The sequence below is a fragment of the Anser anser genome, assembly GCF_964211835.1.
Source record: "Anser anser genome assembly, chromosome: 1".
In the NCBI taxonomy this organism is placed as follows: Eukaryota; Metazoa; Chordata; class Aves; order Anseriformes; family Anatidae; genus Anser; species Anser anser.
Genome location: NC_139720.1, coordinates 87,293,644 through 87,313,068, shown reverse-complemented (window position 1 = coordinate 87,313,068; position 19,425 = coordinate 87,293,644). Strand labels below are relative to the sequence as shown.

Genomic DNA, 19,425 nt, shown 5'->3' with positions numbered 1-19,425 from the left:
AGTAGCTTTCTCCTTTGGGTTCCCTGACAGAAACCATCTTAAAGCTAAGTTTATCCAGGGTGCCTCTGCCCCGCCGCTACGGGCAGCCTGCCGTAGCCCACAAGATGGGTGTAGACGAGCAGCGTTTGCTCGCTGCCTTGCCTTTGCACGCTGGATCTCCCCAGCTGAGGAGCAATAACACCCTTCTTCTGGGTTAAGTGCTCCTAATATGGAGCGAGCAGCCCGTTGCCCCGAAGCACGCCCGGCTGATGCGGCCGCGTAGCAGCAGAGGGCATTGCCTTGCCGAAGGCTTCCCGAGGAGGTGCACAAGTGGGACCCAGGCGCCTGTGTAAGGCACCCCACGGTGGTGCTGAGCCATCTCTGGGCGCTTTTCAGTGGTTTTAACAAGGCCAGGGATGCGCGACTCAAAGCCTGGAGTTGCACTGAAGTGGTTTTAGGTTGTTGTGTGTGAAGCTGAGACATCGTTGACTTACCGGGGGAGAGGCTGGGAGTAAAAAGCCTTGCTTCGTAGCATGAATCTCGGAGTGGGTAGAAAAGGACTAGCTTTCCAAACAAGTACTGTTAATGCTAGAATGTAAGGATAAGGTACTGTGGACTGAGTGTACGGGAGAAGAAACACAACTCGATTTTTCCTTACCGTTTTGCAAACTCATCAGAATTACCGAAGGAGGAGTCGCGGTTATGCAAAGAGCCGGCAGATGATTTAATGCAACGTATCAAGCATTAACTAGCTAACGGAATCCAAGTAACTGGAAACCCGGGGTTTGAAAACCCACATCTGGCATGTGGGTGTAACATTTGTAGATCTCTGCTGTTTTTTCCCCCTCTCGCTGCAGTGTTTGTTACAGGGTTCTTTAAACAAGTGGCACTTCATCACAGCAAGTACAAAATGGGAAAATAGAGCAAGTGCTGTAAATAATCCTCATGCAGCGAGGAGACCATTAATACTTGTGCCAGCCAGTGCTAATCCTATGTGTAGTTGCAAGATTTACCTTCCTTTTTTTTGCGGGGATGCAAAGTCTGATACTACTCATATTTATGGTGTAATATATAGGAAACACAATAGGCTTCTGGGGAATGCTGAATTCATTCACATTGGTGACTGGTTTATGAATAGTTCTGTCTTTGAGTCTCCTGCAGTATCCAGAATGCCACCTGTGAATGCAATTTACAGCTCTTTGTGTTCAAACATTGCATATGTATATATGTACATAGACTCATTACCCTCTTCCTCTCTCTATTCATGCATAGTAATTGGTGATTTATTTGTGATTCCTGGAGGGGAGTACAGCCTGCGGAAGGTCTTGAAACTGCAGATCACTTGTAAATGACATGTTGGAGTGAAATAATGATGCAGGGGCGACTCCCGGAGAGACGGGGGAAGATCTTGCAGGCCTGGCTGCCGGCGGAGCTCGCCTGGTGGGGAAGGGGTGCTGGCTGGGGAGCTGCTGAGCGCTGCCAAAGCGCTCTGCTATTGCTCTCTCCTGCTTCGCTGCTGCTGATGGAGAAAACAGCAGAGTGGGTGTTTGCACACGCGGGCTTTGGGGTTGTTTGTTTACCAAAGCTAGCGGCCCAGGAGCGTCGCGGGAGCCTCATCTGCTCCAGGATGCATTGTTAGCATCGGTGGCCAAGATCGTGCTTGCTCCGTCTGCGTCTGCCCAAAGTGCTCTGCTGTGAGCTTCCTTTTGCAAGCCGATTGCAATGCTGTCACCCCGTGTTCGCTGCCCCTAGGTCACTGGGTGCTTGCTGCAGCACCCGGACTGTGTTTCTTTTGGGGGTGAGCCGTGGGGTGTCACGCAGTCAGGCTGAGGCTGTGCGGCGGAGGCTGCCTCGCCATGCCCGCCCCAGCCGTCTCTGCTGGGCTGGAAGGCTCCACTCGTGCACATCCCCAAGTGTAATTCTTCCCGTCCCCAAATGGGATTCCTCGGGGGGAGGCTCCCTCCTTTCAGTCTTGGCCAGGCTGCGTGACATCCTGAGGCTCCAGCAAATCCTGTTTATTTACACAGGAGGTTTTGGTTTATGCGAATTGTTGTCTTCTAGTTGACCTTCCGTCAAGTTAGATTACTTTATTAAAGCGGTTTTTATTGTAAATCGAATGTGTACTTGGAACCAGACCCATTATGTAAAGTGAAAGGCAGAATAAACAGACACGCAGACTTTGCAGGGGGAGAGGTCGCATTATGTTTGGGAAGGAGAGTGCTTCACTGTTGGGAGACTTAACAAATATTTAGGACCAGGAAAGTGTTTTTTTCTGGTGTTTTTTTTCTTGTTCTCTCTTCCATCCTTCCTGTCGTCTCAGTCTTCTTTTGTACCCTACAAAGTCAATCACGCTCCAGCCATTGTCGCAAAGGTTATACAGACTGGTATGAAGCCAGAGGTGTTTTAGGTGGTTTAACTCAGATGAATCGGAGAGTGCTGTAAGCTGGAAGCATGCTCCTCACTGTGTGACAGATAGCAATCTTCAGACCCTGCCCGGAAACTTACTAGGCTGGGAAAACTGCCTGAAAGAAAGGGGAAAGCTTTTAAAGCACAATTCAGTTTTCTTCTTGTTGCTAGGGTTCTTCTGCTCGTGATGCGACTTGTCTGCTCGTACCAAGGATGTTCAGGCCCTCCAGCCAGTGTCTGGAAAACTGCAGCATTATGATTTGCCCCTGGCTTTTGAGTTACTAAATACTCCTTAATGATAACCTGCTAAATTTGTCTCGACACCATTTTTGTATTGCCGTCTATTTTCTATTCCTATGAAATACTCTTAAGGAATGGTTCTCTGGTTAAATGTCTGGTGACATTCAGCATCTGTTTCCTATCAGCTATGCAGAGGCTCAAGTCGATGCCTCTCTAGACAATGTGGGGTTTGAGTAAATTGCAGGGCAAAGAAGTTAAGTCTGCAGCTGCCTGCTATGGGCCTAGGGCAGCTGCCCTGCATTTATGTCGTTGCCAGCTCTAACCTGTTGCTCACCCTGTCCCCATCAGTGTATTGAGAGCATGTTTCCAGTGATGCATGTTAGCAAGCTTTTTGTCATTAGGAGGTTTAAGTAGAAAATGGCAAGGAGACAAAAGGAAATCTTGTCTTTCTAGCTGCTGCTAAAGTCGCATTTCAATAATTTGAGAGTAATTGAACACGAGCACAAAACCAAGCCATCTCAGTTAAAGGATGGGAAGCTTTTCTCGAGAAGGGAGAGGCTTTGCCACTCAGGACTTAAGTTTCTGCTCCATAGCGCTTGCACAAGTGCTTAAAAGCAGCACTGCTCCTGTGGCTCCGTCTTTCTGATTTCTATCTGTTGCTGGTGCCTGGTTGGTATTTGCAGGTCCAGCTCCTGCTCTTGCTGGGTGTCAGGTCTGCAGGGAAGGAAGAGGCAGCTCTCAGTTATGCGCGGGAGTGGGGAAAAGATGGGCAGTGGGAAAGCACTGGGAGGGGAAGTGAGGTGATGAACCCAGCGGCTTAGGTAGATGAGAGAAGGCTCTGGAGGCAGGATCTTGCCGAGTGCTGGGCCTTTAACCACCACGCCCATAGCTTTCAAAGCCTGAAAGACTCCTGAGTGCAAGAGAACTGTATGTAGATAGTGAGGTCTGTCTGCACCCTCTTGTCCCAGGGCAGTACTTAACTCCGCCCTCAGCCAGCTTCTCTCCTGCCAAGCTATTGCTTCCATTTGGGACTTGAAAATATTCATAGCACTTCACATCTCTCTCCTAGTCCTGGCAGCAGCTGGACTTTACTGGTCAGGAAGCACTGTGGCTGCTGCTGAGGAGGTTCCTGTGCAGCTTCTGGCCACGAAGCTGGCCCTGTCAAGACAGCAGAAACCGGCCAGATCTGGAGTGTGTGTTGCAGAGCACCATGCAGGGCAGCTGTGCAACCACGAGCAACATCAGCGTTACTCTAACACCTCCTGTTTGGTTGGTTTGGCGCCCTGGGTTTTGTTTTTCTGGCCCTTGCAAAACGGCTTGTCAGGGGCTGACGTGGTTGGAGGTGATTTTGATGCATGGCTGTGGCAGCGCTGCCAAGTGGTGTATTCTGTGGTTTGTTTGGTTTTTGTTTTTGACTAGTTCAAAAGTGGAGATACGCAGATAGCTTCCCTTCCCAGCAAACACGTTCCCGTCTTTGTGATTACAGGGGAGTAGCGGGGAGTGGGTGCTGCATCTGGCTGTTCTGGGGAGTTTGCTTGTTTGTTTCCTTGTTGGTTGGTTCAACCTCACCTGCGTCCCTGATCTCTCTGCCTACGGCACACTGTCACTTTTATGGGTTTTGGCCTTTGTATGGAGGCTGATAAGCTTGTTAGAGGCAGCAGGAGCAGAGGTGAGGTAGACGCGTTGTTCTGTGGACTCTGCAGAGCTGAATGTCTGGTGTGTGAGCGTGAGGAGCTCGGCATTGAGGAGGGTGCTGAGCGAAATGGGTGGTTTCTGAGGCCTGTAGAGAAATGGAGACTGCAGAGTGTGATGCTGAGACCCCCAAAAGCAAAAGGTTTTCTGTTTGCCTCTCAGGGAAAGAAGGGCTCTGATCTCTCATGAGAGTGTGGGTACAGAGATTCGGCTGCTTGGGTAAAGTGAGGCCTTACTTCTTGGATAACTCCTGTTGCCTCCGTTCGGCATCGTCACTAGTGACGTAGGAACCTGCCCAGTCCGCTCCAAATTTCTCTGAAGGTGGAGCTGGACTATGAATAAGAGCCACGGGAGAAGGCAGAAGGCTGTTGCCAGAAGTCATCCAGAAGCTCTTTACTCGAGAAAGCTGTGCTGCTGGAGTCTGGCACTTATTAACTCAAGTTACCCAGTACCTACGATCTTGCCAACGGGCTGTGGCTGGCTGCCAGCCCGAAATTACCAACCCGGGTGTCAGGCCTTGTTGGTTCTTTCTTGCGAGCTTGAAATAGGAGCTCCCAACAAGCCTGTGTGCCAGCCCTTCTCCTAGTCATGTTTCTTCGTACAGCTTTGTAAAGTGTTCGTGGTAATTATAGTACTTACTAATATTTATTCCCTTCTAAGCAATTATCTGAATGCGTTTATCTCCGGTGTGCTTTCAGAGTGCTCTGCCTCCTCTTGCCGTATCATTTCATCTCCCCAGCTCAGCGCGTGCTGCTCCCTCCCTTCTCCTCCCGTCAGGTCCTCAGCCCCCTCCGCCTCCTGAGCTTTTGCCTTGGCTCCTGCCAGCCTCCTTCCTCTGCTGTCTGATCGCGCTGCACAGGAGGGACAGAGATCACTGCTGAGCCACCCGCTCGGGTGATAAAGCTCTTTGTGATGAGGGCACGGGCACCGTGAGGCACCGGCTGGCACCATACTGTGCCACCACCCGGCTTTCTGCTGGCTGCTTGTGGCCTGCAGACGGTGCCTGGAGGGTTTCACCCTTACGGTGCCGGGCTGCGTGTGATCTGCAATGCAACCAGAGGAAAGGCACTCCACCTCTGTGCCCCGCTCCTTGAAATAGAGAGGGTGACTGAAAAGGTGTCCTGGGAGTTGTGGGGGGAAAGCACAGTGTTACGGCCAAGGCCTTGCTTGCTGCTGTTAACCAAGCAGGCCAGCTTTTGCTAATGCTCCACACATTGTGAGCAATGCGTGGAAGAGATTGTTATTCCCCGATGGATTTTACCATCAGTGTTAGGGGCAGAGGAGAATGGATGTTTACCCTGAGCTCTACGCTCGCCTTGCGCAGAGGGGACTGGTGTACCCCAGGTGTACCCTGCATCTGCACCAGCCGTCGCAGCACCGCGGTTGATCTGTGGGTCACCGGCACTTGTAGAGCTGCTATGTCTAATCAGTCCCGTGCCACGGGCTAGTCAGTATTCAAATCTAATCCAGAGTGTGTAGCTGTCAAATGCTTTAAGTCAACAAGCCCTCGCTCCTCTTTGCTGTGAGGCCATGGGTTTGCATTGGCTTGGGTGCTGTCAGGGAGCTTGGTAGGGGACCTTGCTGCACTGTACCCACACGGGAAGGACAGGGCTTCCAGGAGCAATTATTCAGATTTGTGCCTGTCTGAAAGCAGAGGTGTGGTGGGAGGGAGGCTGCTTTCCTCCTGGGGGAAGTTAATGTGCGGCCATGCCATCTGAGGCCACGCTGAGCTACAGCAGGCGAGGAGTGGGGGAGCCGTGCCTTGGAGAGGTGTGTGGTCTCTCAGACGCCTGCCCATACTGTCTCGCATCTCCTGGCTATCATCTCGATGGAAAAAAAAACAGGTGGTCCAGGCTGTCCCCATCTTTTGGCTAGCTTGTTTTGAGGGAGTATGTAGGGATGAGAGGGGTGAGTGTGAGGGAAGATTTATTGTGCCTCCAACACCTAATAGCTGCACTAGCAGGCCCACTGGGATATGTCACTAAAAGCATCCTAATGATCTTGATGTAATGGGTTGGAGCCTTGGAAACCCACATGCTGGGAAGGGCAGCCCAGGGTTTGGCATGTGGCTGCTGGAGGAGAGCTCTGTTCCTAGCAGGCTCTTCAGAGCACCAGGAGGTACCTGTCCATGAGAAGGGGCTGGAGGAGAGCCATGTATGGGGCTTTGCCATGACATGGGGATGACCTGGGGGACACAGCCAAGCACCAGCTACTACTGTTACCTCAGAGCTGCTGACTACCAGTGACTGCAGCTGCGTGGAGGCCAGCAAAGTCCCTGAAGAGACTTAATCTGAGGGAAGGGTAATTGTCTTTAGGGAGACATCTGTGTGTTGATGGAAGAGAGGGGCAGAAGAGCACTGCCTGTGAGCTTGGATGCTGCAGAGCATGCGGAGGGAGAGGTGCTGGGAGCTGCAGCTCCTACCCCAGCAGCAGGAGCTCTGCTGCTTCATGCTTCCTCCAACCACAGCTGTTCCTCAGGTGGCAAAATCTCATCTCCTGCTCCGGGCACTGGCCTGGAAAAGAGGTAGACTGTTTCTTGACTGTAAGAATGCTGGAAGTGAGACTTCACTAATGAAAAGAGTCTGCTGGTCCTGGAAGCCATCAGCAGAGCCATGAAGGCCCACTGGATCTGCAGGGATGGTGAGGAAGGGGTAGAAGCGAAGCTGGGAGACAGCAGCACTCAAGTTTTCCGATGGATGGTCTTGTGTAAAAGAAATGCATGTATGTGACCATAGAAGTGCTGTGTTAGGTGCTCTGTAGTTACAGGAGTGATGAGCACCGGTTTCTACATTGTTCTCGGTACATGGATGTGAGTCTTGAGTGTGGGTAGGGTGCAGAGAGGCTTCTGGGGAAGCATGCTGGCGCGTTAAACAGCGAGAGGCCAAAAATAAATTATCAAAAGAAAGAATTGAGAAATTAACAAACCTAAACGGATGTCTGTAGCTCTAAGAAAAGGGTGTCGTATTTGAAAGTATATTTTTGAAAATCCATTTGCTTAGTCATCTTACAGATAACTTCGCTATTTTTACCTTCTTTGCTTTGATGACACTTCACTGTCTATATAATGTATTTAGCATCTGCATTCTCCTCTCATGTACAGGCAAAATTATTTGCTAATTTTGAGTTGGCTTTGTACAATTGCTGTATCTCTTGGCTGTGAAGTAAGTGAAGAAATGTTCTTAAAACTATTTTAAAGGAGCATAGTTGGTATTATTTGTAGAATTATAGCACCATAGAATGGTTTGGGTTGGAAGGGACCTTAAAGACCATCTAATTCCATCCCTACTGCCACGGGCAGGGATGTCTCCCACTAGACCGGGTTGCACAAAGCCCCATCCAACCTGGCTTTAAACATTCCCAGGGATGGGGCATCCACAACTTCTCTGGGCAAGATTTCCCTTTATTTAACTCATCTCCTTTGTCTGCAATCAGATTTGAATAGTGTATGTATTTCCGTGCCATGTTACATATAATAAAGACTCTGCACTCAGCTCCCCCAACAGAAAAATAGGGATGTTTGGGTTAAGCACAGTAATCTACTGGGGAATGAATGCAAGATCAAGGGCATTTGCAGATTTTTATTTCTGTCTTTTGCAGGGGCTGTGGCATTGCTAGCAGGTTGCTCGCAAATGGTGGCTTAGATTACTGCTCTTGCAGGCAGCAACGTTTGCATCTTGCCATTCCTATTTGATCTGCAAGCAACGATGAGAGCTGTATACTTGAATTCAGATTTTCAGAGTAGCAGTCTGCAGTCATTAGGGCAGTGCTTAGACCCCAGAGGCTTGTTCTGTGTTTTCATCCTGTTTCAGTAACTGTGTCTCTTGTTATCTTGTTCCTGAATATTTTCTCTTGTAAGAGAAGACTGTTTGTTGCAGCTGTTAAACCTCAAATGTCTTGAATTTCCCTTAGGGAAGAGGAGGAAGAGTTCCTGAGGTTTCTGCATGAGAAGACTGCAGAAACACCTACGTGTGTTATCCTAAGTATACAGCCGGGAGGTGTTATTGGTGCTGTCCTAAGCAACGGATGAATTCTGGCTAGTTCAGCCTGTGATTCTTCTCTCTTACTGTGCTGAAGAGGTTTAGGGAGGTAGTTAAAGTTTCTTTTTCTCTTTGGCATGTAGTAGCACTGGATGCCTCTGGTTGCTGTTGTCAGAGCAGTGCAGCTAGGAGGTGTCAAAGGAAATTATGGATGTTTGTTTGGTCTCCTGGCTGGATATAATAATGAGTATTTTAGTGAAATGTGCATTGAATAAACACTGGGTAAATCTCCTAGGACAAGCACTGCTGGTGTCTGGAACTGTGCTTGTCTCTTATGGCAGAATTTTAAGAAAAATCATCTGATAAGAAGAGCTTTGCGCCATGCGTTTGGTTTCCAGTGATTCTGTGATTTGTAATGTTCCTTCTTATGTTTCCTCTTAAACCAACCAACTTTAGGAGAGGGTTATCTGGGTAAAAATTTTGTATGCCTATACTGCTGTCGGTGTTGGTTCTTCCTCCCCCGTCAATGGTACCAGCAGTTCATCTGGGCTCAGGCATGACCCATTGCTGTGCTAATGTGTTCGTGTCACCCTGCTGGCCTGATGGAGCCTGTCAGCCCAGCCTTTTGTGGCTGGAGATGGTTTGGGTCTCGTTTACACCGCTTTGCTGGGCAGAAGCATGGGAGTGGATCCTTCCTCAGCAGAAGGGGTCAGCAGACCTGGAGCAGGTGGAAATCTCCATTCATGTGATCACTGCTTTGTGCAGTCACTGATAATTTTTTTTTTGAACTTCTTGCAGTCCTTTTTGCCTTTTCAGTGCTTCTCTTCATGCTCGGATGTGCTCAGTAGCACTGCATAACTGGTGGCATTGTCTTTGCTTCACTGCACAGCTCTCTCCAGCTTCCCTCCTGCCTGCTCTGGTGGCTTCTGGTCTTCCTCCAGGTGGGAAGGAAGGAGTGTTTTAATGGTATGGTAAAAGTTAGTGTGTTAAAACAAACAAAAACACAATAAACCAAGCTCCCACCCCCCATCTCCATGGTAGTGGAGGTCTCTGTGTCACCTTCTCCCCACCTTTGTGCTGGTGTCCTCCAGGTTCTTCAGTCCCTAACTGGTCTGGAGTGTGTGGCATTCTGGTGCAGTCTCTGTGTCTCATCAGCTGGTTTCACTGATTTGCTGTTAGGGCCCATAATCAGGGTAAAATCTCTGGGGTGTAGCTATTTACAGGAGGGAGAAAAAAAACCCTTCCTGACTTGCATCAAACAAGAGTTTTATTCTCATTAATTGAATTCCTCTAGAGTCAGATAACTTGGGCATGTTGAAATCAGATAAATAAAAAATGTCTCTCCCTGGTAGCTATGTAAGCCTTTCCTTAACTCCCTGATCAGAAGGGACCAGGCTCTGCTAAATAGGTAGCTGAAGATCAAAACTTCTGCGTGCATCTGCTCTTCGGGGAGTTCAGGCGGGAGGACAATCAGTGCTGCGTATCAGCAGAGGGAGAATTTGCCTCTCCCCTCGCCATCCCTTATCGCAGATCATCGGGAAAGATTTTGTGTTTGAAGTGACACACGCTCTTCAGTCACCCTGAGACGTGTGGTCTGTGCCCAGAAAGTGGGGCTGTGCTTCCTTACAGATCTGCGGACGTGGGAAGGGGCAAGCCTGCTCTTGCTGCGTTGGGGTGTGCTGCCTTTGAAGCATCTCTTGGCCACGCTGGCCCCTCTCCTCTCATCACATGGGTGCCGAGAAGCGTTGTGGCAGGAGGACCTCTGGACTTGTGCCCAAGCTGTGGTGTGCCTGAGCTGATGCTGTCACCCTGAAAAAATCCGGGTTGCAGCTTTTTCCAGACTCCATCCATCAAGTCAGGCTGCGGTGCCCGTGGTCACAAGGGCATGTCCCTTTCTTTGTTGTGTGTGTGCTGGCTCTTGGCGTGGTGCTGGAGGCTGGCTCCCCTCTGGTGCAGCAGGGGCTGTTGCTTAGTCTGGGGACCTCCCTCCCTGCGCCCACATGCAGCAGCGGGGTACCTGGCTTCTCAGTGCTCCCCGTTTGCCAGCACGGCTTCTGCTTGTCTTGGTTTTCAGCCAACACCCTTTGGGGTCTTTCTGCTTTCCTCCTCCTGTGCTTGGACTTAGACGTTCCCCCCCCCCTTTCTTTCATTGGTGTTTGTCCCATAGCTGTTCACAGCACCAAGGCAGTGGCATGTGCCCCCATCCTCAGGACACTTTCCGCCTTCTCTCCTGTGCACACCACCTGCTGCCTCTGCTGTCACGCAGCGGCATGCTGCTGGCGCGAGCGTCCTGAGTGCGCTGACCTCCCCGTCACGGCGTTCCTCCTAAACGCTTTTACTTCTACCTTACTGGGTGACACTAGCAGTGCTTCTCCGGGATAGCCCCTTTCTACCTCCAACTTGTTCCCCAAACCTTACCAACCTGTACAAACAAAGAGGGCTGGCACACAGATAAAAGCCTGCCTTGACCTGGTGATTCTCCCTGTGCTCCTCTTCTCCACCCCTATCACAAATGTAGATTTTCTAACCCTTTTGGTTTCCTTAAGGGTCCCAGCTTGTTTTCCCTTGTCTTTGCTGTTCACTACTCATAGCTTCTCTCTCTCTCAATGCAAAGCTGCTTTATCCCCTCCTCCAGCAGCTGCTCTGTCTCTGCAAGCCCCAAGGGGTGCTCTGGCTGGAGCTGTACCTCCCAGCCCAGACCTCTGCCAGTTTATTCTGTCTCTATGACTTACTTTGCAAGGGTTTTTTTGATGTTCAGTGCTAATGTATGTCTCGGTGGTGCTCCACCACTACCTTTCTTGACTCAGCAACTGCCTTTCTTTCTGGAGTTTTTCTCCACGTCCTGTTGTCTTTGCCTTCTCCTGCCTCTCTAGCAGAGCCTTTCTTAGGTCCTCATGAGTATCCTCTACCCAGCTTCAGGACTTTTTTTTTTTTTTTTGAAGGCTTTTAGGGGCTCTTTCTGTGGCTCTTTCCACCTCTTCCTGTAGTCCCTGTGTCAAGGTAATGTTACCCATTAATAAAATGGGACTGGCCTGTCTCCGGTGTTACAAGTTCACGTTTCCATTTAAGTCAAAATCTTGGCCTCTGCCTCTAGCACTTAAATGTGTGCACGTGCCCACCCGGGTCTTTCTGCTCAAGCTGCAGCACTTCCTATCTGTCTCTGCCTCTGAAATTTGTTCAGCTTTTTGTGCTTTCTGCTCATTCCTGTGAACTTAAATTAGTTCCTCCTCTTCTGCCTTGCCAAATGGAAGAGCCCTTCCTCGCCTCATTCCACCTTGTCTTTTCCAGTGCCGAAGCCTTGGCTCTCCCCTCTGCATGGTTTGTGATTCCCAGCCTCTACCTCTGGTTTGGTTTCCTCAGGCTGGTTTCTCAGAGAAACGTGGCTTATCTGATCGTGCTGCCTCCGTCTGCCTCCCCTTCCCGGGTAACCTGGGAGCCCTTTGGCCAATTTCACGCAAATCTGACGGGAGCAGAGAGCTCACAGATAAGCGAGTCCCTACAAGTTTTGTGAAGAGGCTGAGTGCGAGGGGGTGGCGGGGAATGCAGAGACCCTTTTCTTCAAGGACTCTTGCTGTGTCTCCAAATTACTGTGCCAGCCACAGGAAAAGCTTCAGCTGAAGCTTCCAGTCAAATCATTAGCCTTGGAGACAGCCTCCCTCCTGATGGCAGAGGAAGCTAGGCTTCATTAAGTCCCTCGCTCTTAGGGCTGTTTGCTGAAAGTGGTGGCTCGGAGCCCTTCTATTTTCTCCCGTGTGCTTGGGAGCAGCCCGCGGCAAGCAGCTGCAGCACTGCTTCACCTGGTGCTTTGCCACGAGGCCTGCCAGAAACGCGCCGTGGTGGCCTCCGGCGGGCTGCCGGCATGGCCTCACGTGGCCTCCTGCTCCCTGGAGGTGCTCCTCGGCTGAAGTCCCCTGGCTGCTGATGAGATGCGTTGTTGGCCCCCGTCCTTTAACCCCAAAGGGACAAAAAAGGTGTTCTTGATGTCTTAGTGGGTTATTTTTTGCTTTTGGCTCTCTATGGGGATCAAGCACAGGGAGAGAGGAGTGCATGTGCTGCTGAGAACAAAGTAAGCAGAAAAGCAAGATGGCTTTTTTCTGTGGCAGCTGATGCCTAGATCAAGTTAACTGTGTACTGAAACCACATTTCTAAGCTGAACTTCTCAGGCTGAGTGTGTGTCTGCTGCTGTTTGCTCTGGAAAGGAGCTGGCACAGCAAGGTTGATCTGAGTAGGTGCCTGGTGCTGAGGTAAGGCAAATAAGAGCCCACAGCAGCAGTGAATGTAAGCCCATCTGATCGTCTGTCGCACTGACTGAGGTTGGCAGGGACCTCTGGAGCACATCTGGTCCAACCCCCTGCTCGAGCACGGCCACCCAGAGCATGTTGCACAGGCCAACGACCTGGTGGCTTATGAAGGTCTCCAAGGAGGGAGACCCCACAGCCTCTCTGGGAAGCCTGTGCCAGCACTCCGCTACCCACGCGGTAAGGAGGTGCTTCTGATGTTCAGCTGGCACCTCCTGTGTTCCAGCTTTTGCCCAGTGCCTCTTGTCCTGGCACTGGGCACCACTGAAAGGAGCCTAGTGCCATCCTCATTGCCCCGTCCCTTTAGGTGTTTATCCACACTGACAAGATCCCTCTGAGCCTCCTCTTCTCCAGGCTGAGCAGTCCCAACTCTCCCAGCCTCTCCTCACAGGAGAGTTGCTCCAGTTCCTTCACCATCTTTGTGGCCCTTTGCTGGGCTCTCTCCAGTCTGCCCCTGTGTCTCCTGTACTGGGGGGCCCAGAACTGGACCCAGTGTCCCAGGTATGCCCTCACCAGTGCTGAGCGGAGAGGAAGCTTCACCTCCCTCCACCTGCTGGCAGCACTCCTAATGCAGCCAGGATGCCATCAGAGCCTCCTTTGCAGCAAGGGCACGCTGCTGGCTCCTGTTCACCTCGGTGTCTGCCAGGACCCCCGGGGCCTTTTCTGCAGAGCTGCTTTCCAGTTGGGTGGCCCCCAGCATGTGCTGGTGCATGGCGTGGTTCCTCACAGGGAGGAGAATCCCGTCTGACTCTCCATCTCGTTCCTCGGTGATAGCATCATGTTATGAATGGTTGTCGGGGGAAGGAGTGTGCCTTTCTCCCAGACGGGAAACAATAGTAACGTAAATACTTCTACATCTCTTTTTTTTTCTGATTTCCCAAATACCAGAAAGCACCTGTCCTCCCTTTTGAAATGGGAGCCTTGGTAATTTGGTGACAACTGCTGAAAGTCTCTGTAGCATGTCAAACTAATAAATTACAGTGTAAGGAGCTGAAGAGTTCTGACATCTTAATTAGCAATAAGAGGCAGTAGGTAGCTGAAGAATCTCCCCGGATCTGTATCTGTCTTTCAAGGATGGTCTCTAACCGAATCACGGAGATTTTGTGAGACAGCATCTTGCCGACAGTGCACTGGGAGAATCTGGGGGAAAATGGAAACTGCTGTTGTGCAGCCACGTTTTTGCATTCTTTTGATCCTTTATGGTGGGGTGGGAAAACCATTTTAAAGAAATGGATGCTTTTAGGCAGTACACTTGACTCCAGGGATAACTTTATTTACTGTTTACCTGAAAGCTGTTTCTGCGGAAGAAGAGGTACATGGTGGCAGCTTTGCCTTGCAAATTGGATGTTCTCTCATGATAATGGCCATGGCTGAGGGGTACAAATGCTTCTTCAGTGTGCCAGGAGGAAACAGGAGAGATTGCTCTTGGCTGCATTCATTTCTAGTTATTACACTTTATAACTTTTTGCTGTGCTGCTTCTACAGAACTATGTGCTCAAAAGGAGGTGTGGACCAGGTGCAGAGCCCATGCTGAAGGACACAGCTGAAGTGCTGGAGAAGCGTGCTTTGGAAGGCGATGGTAGGGATGGAGGGGTGTGCAGCCGCGCAGCTTGCCATTAGCGCTTCCAGACTTTATGTATCTAAGAGATTACATCTCTCTTCTTAGACAACAAATGATTTGGGGATGAGCAACTGCTAGATGGCTGGTTTTTAGTGTGAAGAGGCTCCAGCCCTAGCCCAGAAGAAGCATGCAAGTGAAGGTCCTAGAGAGAGAGTCAGAGTGCTGACCTCCTAAATGTCATCCTTACCAAAATAAGAGGAAACATGGAGTCAGAGCAAGGAGGGGGGAAAGAAGCCAAATAAGCAAATTCTACAAGCACAGAAAGATGGGCCAGAACCACCGGAGTTTCTCTTGGAAACCTCTTTTATCTCTTGGAGGTAAAAGGAGAGTGCTGCACGTGTGTGTGCTCCCTCCCTCCACTTGCTTCAAATAAAAAGAGCAAGGAGCTTTCTTTTTCTTCAGGAAAAGGAAGTTCAAAGGAAGATAAGGGACCAGGCTCTTCATGGATCAGAAGTATTTTGGAAGACTTCTTCATGAAAGAGAGGGAATTCCCGTAATGAAAGGCTGGGTAGTACATAGCATTTCCTTTTGACAAGGATATTGTGAAGGTGAGATTTGGGACTCCACACTTTCTCTCTTGAGAGAGTATTTTAAACATTTGGGATGTTATGAGGTGAATTACAGCAATAATAGGGGCATTCTGTTGTTTAATATTGGGAAGGATTGCAGAGCGTGCAGGAAAATGAAAAAAGAAGTGATACTAAAACATTATTGACTGTGAAACAAAATGAGGTTTCTTATTGTCTGAGAGTGAGTGATCACGCAGGGAATAGTGTTTGACAATCCCAGGACTGACCCCGGCTGTTGAACATGTAGGACCAGAAGACTAAAGAAGGATAATAAAAAGAAATTCAGAGGCTGCAGGGCATAATGAACTATGTCAGAAATTTCCTGCCTAGCTTTGTCGTTCTAACAATGTCATTTTTCCCTCCCCTCCGGATAGGTTGGGAACGCAGACCATCTAAGAGTTCAGCAGCCTGAGACGTGTGTTGATACTGCATAGCTTTGATACTGGCATGACAATGCTGAATCTATTAGAGGTCTGGGACCACTACAAGAGATGCCAGAGTAAATGGTGTGTCCTTACGTGTATTTTAAGAGCTAAAGGAACAGAAGGAAAAAACACACGTATCAGTCTTGGGAGATTGCACTTTTTGTGTGGGTCTACATTAAATCCTACAGTGCGTACCTGTGGTTGTGGCTTCAAAGCTTAGGCTGGGAAGGCAGTAATGAAACAATCACTACTTTTCACTGGAAAATACAAAAGTAGGCAGTACCTTGGATGTTCCAGCCAGGCCGCTGTAAATGCTGCTGTGTCAGTACAGTAGTGCTTAACCACACCTGGAAGAAGTGGTAGTGATAAAAGTCAGCAGGGTGTGTGTTCAGCATGCTGTTGGGAAGAAGAAGCTCCTAAGGATAAGACACAAGGAGCTGTGCAAGTTTTAAGTAATGCGTGGGCAAATCAACACTTCTGCCTGCATATTCCCAATATAAATATAATCTGCTAGGGAGCTTCTGCTTGCGTATTTTTCCCATAATGATAAGGGTAGTGATGGAATGGTATATGAAGAACATGCTGATCCAGGAGCTGGGAAAGTCCTGTTCTGACCTTGGAGGAAGAGAAATGCTTGATTAAATAGGTTCTGTGCTTAGGGTAGAGCCCATCCTGCAAAATGAGCCTGTAGTGCTGCTTGAGCACTCTGCTGTCCTCTGGGGTTAGTCAAAACTGGAAGGAAACAAAATTCCTTTGGGGAACACGAGGACTTCAGATTACAAGGGACTCTTCTCAGCAGCTTTGCGGGAAAATAGTCAAACCATAATAAGTAGTGGGTATGTTGCACAAAGATATTTGAGCCCCCAACAGTTGCTTACCATTACAAATCCTAGCCAGCAGGACAAGTCGGCTCAGTCTTTCCTTCATACCTCAGCAAGTAATGTTATCATCCACCTTTTACATCAGGTACACCTTGATCCACCAACTTTCTCAAGCCCATGTGAAGTAAGGAGGCTGAGCACCACAGGCTGTTGGGCTTGGGGACCGACGCACAGAGCGGATGTCCTGCCATCCTCTGTCCTTTTGTTAAAATGGGGTGTTACCCTTTTCTCTTTATGCAGGCCTGGTTGACTGGCTTCTGGATGTTTGGGTCCCCGACTTTTCGAGTTACGGTAGATTAAAGAATAGTTTCAGATTTTAGTACAGCCAAATAGGTTTAAATCTACTTTCTGTTGGGATGGTTGAGAATGACAGAACTGTAAGAGCAGGAGATCTTGTCTTGTGCATCCCCCAGGACAGGCTCATCTCCACCTGTGGTATTCCTGAAGAAGTTAAATGTCTGTTAGAAGAAGCCCTGTTGTGAGACGCTTCATGGTCTCACAGAGCAATCTCTCTGGTGCCTCAGTTTCCTTGCTGCTGGCAAGTTAGAAATATACCTATCCCCCATGTCCAGCTCCGGAGTCTCTCCTCTTCAAGTCCAAGTTTTTTTCCTGTCTTCTCCATGTCCGATACTGTGAATTACCCCTTCTTTTCAGCGTTTGTAGAAGTTGAAAAGTTGTAGTAATAGAAATGATCTGTGGTTCAAGAATAAGCCATTCTAAGGCAGTGTTTAAAACTAGCGTATTTTAATGTGCCTAATTATAGACACAGAGAAAAAACAGAGGAATGTGACATTCATATAATATGAGGTTTGCTGTAAAAAAAAAAATCACAAGGGCAGATCACATTTAACACTGTGCAGCTGTAGAATACCAATGCTGTGCTGTGGAAAGTAAGGAAGTCATCTGTCAATATAAGGACCAGATCTGAGAAGAACCAAGGGATGAAAAATGGCTCTGATCTTGGCAAGGGGGTTGGATGTCTGACTGGCTGCATAATTATACCAGAGGTACAAGACCTCTTTTGCAGTCAGAGCTTGGGAAGCTAGTCACAGGCCAGAGCAATCTATGGTGATTAAAAGAAATGTCACCTCTTTCATATTTATTGAAAGCATTTTTCTTAAAAGACAGTAAACATCTGCTGTGGAAGTGAGTGGATGTGAAACAGAGCAGCAAGCAGGGATGAGTGAAAGCAGTTGTGTTGGAAGAACAAAGCTTCGTTGGCTGCTCCTGTCTCGTTTGCCTGTGCTTTGATATTTCCCTGCTGATTGTGATATTTCCATACCAATTATTGTATAAATTGTTCCTGGCTGACCTCTCCACTTAGCCATCCTTAGTTGGCTCAGCAGTGGGAGGAATTTGAATGAGGAGTGAATAGCTGCTCGACTCGGTTCAGGAAGGACAGTCCACGTGGCAGGATGGTGGCAGGAGTGGAGGAGGAGGATATGGGATCAGGCACCCTTGGTAGCACAATTTAAACATCAAAGCAAGAGGGTGGAGGGTAGGGAAAGGGTTGTTCTGCAGGTGGCTCCAGCCAGCCCTTCAGTACAGTCAACCGTCTTGGCATGACAAGAAATACATCAAGCAAAAGACTGAATTTTCCCAGAATGAGGCTTCACAGTAATAATGGTGTGCTGGGGGGGAGGGCAGAGGGGTTTACCACGTGTTTTCTTCTGATAGCATTGTTTTTTCCATCTGGCAGCAGGTTGCGGCGCACAGAGATTGTCCCCGCTGTGAGTCATTTATGCAAAAATTAAGCCTGAACCTAATTTTTACTTGTGCACGTTAAGAGGAGGCTTCACAGAATAGCAGGTGTACATTGCTAGAAGATTGCCTGGTTTTGGTGTTACCTGCAGTAGCGGGGTCTCCTGTAGAGACCACAACAGTCTTCAGCCGATGCAAATTAAGATAGCTGCTTGGGGATGTGTTATCAGTGGCTGGACAACTGTGAGCTTGGAAGAGCCTTCCTGAAACGAAACAGGGTTTTGTGGGTTTGGGTTTTGCAGGGTTTGGGTCAGGGTTTGCAGGAACGGCCAACACACGGACTGCTGCAGCTTGAGGATGCTCCTGCCCACCCTACCGTTTCCCATCGTGTCCTGCCCAGGAGCTGCTGGTGTGGCCTCACCGGTGGTGCTGCCTGCCTTCTTTGTGGTGCAAGGCAATTGTACAGGAGATGGGGGGGGGGAAGTGATAAATTAAAACTACCATTAATAAAGTGATGTTCTTGAACAGTTTGAAAACACTGCTTGGTGTTTCCCTGCCCTTGGCATGGCATCCTTTCTCCTCCGGCATCGGAGCGGGGAACGGGTACACCCGCTGCGTCCTGCAGCTCTGGGCTGGGGCTGGTGGTGCTGAGCACAGACAGAGGAGCCGTCTGCTGGCACCAGCCTCGAGCTGAGCCCCGTGTCCTGCAGCGAGGGTCAGCTGCTCCCCCCCTAAGCAAGCCCCTAACCCGCAGGAGGCAGTGGTGTGCTTGGCGCTCGCACCTGCTCGTGGGTGCATGCCCAGAGCCTCTCTCACACTAGGAAGGAGACGTTTTAGCATAACTGCTCTTTAGCACTTGTGTCTGAATTGTCTTCATTGCTGGGGACTTCCTGCCAGCTCCCATGGTCTAGTGCAGATGCCCATTTTTCATAGCCAAGCAGGGTTTGTGCACGCTCCCCTTCCCTGCCCTGTGCATGGGCAGAAGTTCCCGCTGTGGTTCAGGGGGTGTTTGGGGGAGCCGGTTCAGTTGGCTGTGCTTCTAGACAAAAAGCTGAAAGAGGGCATTACTTGCTCCTGTTGTCATATAGCCAATGCAGTCTGCAGACCAGGTGCGGCTGTATTGCTGATGGGCACAGCTTGCGATTACACAGGTTGTGAAGGGGCATGAGGGCAGCTCTGCCAGGTCAGACTAAGGGGCCCCCTAGCTCAGTATCACATCTCAAAAAGCGTCTGTAGGCCTTTTGCAGATATGCAGTTGCAGCTCATTTTTGGAGCCTCCTGGGCCTGATGTGACCTACCTATTTAGTAGTCCTTTTTCAAGCACTTTTTCCATCCCTATTTGGAGCTGTGCAAGCTTTCCAGGTGCACAGCATACCTTGGTGAGGAGGTCCCCAGGTCAGCTGTGAGTTGCAAGAATGTCTCCTCTGGTATGAAACTGGATCTGACCAATCCTGGTTGGCAGGCCTTGGTTTTTAAACAGTAAGACGTGGTAAATGGTCACTTCTTGACCACTGTCTCCATGGCATCTGCAATTGTATGGACTTCTACAAGATCCTCTCAAAGGCATCTCTCCTTCCCAGGCCTGAGTCCTTTCCTGCCCCATCATTTCTTATGTAGAAGCTGTTTCCCACCATTT

At 49.4% G+C, this 19,425-nt stretch overlaps 1 protein-coding gene across 1 annotated transcript in view; it reads left to right on the top strand.

The window, feature by feature from the left end:
* IGSF3 (immunoglobulin superfamily member 3) overlaps positions 1-19,425 on the top strand; it is an 86,760-nt gene that overhangs the window by 1,444 nt on the left and 65,891 nt on the right. The gene's annotated exons all lie outside the window — the stretch shown is intronic.